Source organism: Buceros rhinoceros, unplaced genomic scaffold (genome assembly GCF_000710305.1).
Source record: "Buceros rhinoceros silvestris isolate BGI_N320 unplaced genomic scaffold, ASM71030v1 scaffold24646, whole genome shotgun sequence".
NCBI lineage: Eukaryota > Metazoa > Chordata > Aves > Bucerotiformes > Bucerotidae > Buceros > Buceros rhinoceros.
In genome coordinates this window covers 1-371 of record NW_010416131.1, presented here as the reverse complement: position 1 = coordinate 371, position 371 = coordinate 1, and positions in this window count along the sequence as shown.

Below are 371 nucleotides of genomic sequence, written 5' to 3'. Positions count from 1 at the left end.
AACAGAAACGGGCAACGCAAAAAAAAGGAGAGGGAAAAAAATTATTAAAGCAATGTTCAGTAAACTGTATACAGCGTGAGCGAGCCCCGGCTCTGCCCTGGCCTCTCTGTGACTTGGCCCCGCAGGCTGCCGCGGCGACAGGCTCTTGTGGCAGAGGGACCGGCCCTGCCCCGCTATTTAAGTACCTCTTTAGCAATTTTCCGTCGGTCTTTTCCTGTTTGTTTGAAAACAAGGATGCTCCGTGCACTGAGTTGAGTGCGACCGCTTGTGCCATGGCCTTTGTACTGAACCCCGCCCCGACCCCACGGGCCTACGCTCAGCTGAGAAAGTTAGAAACTAAGTTTGTCGCCTAATTTCTGGACAAGCTCGAG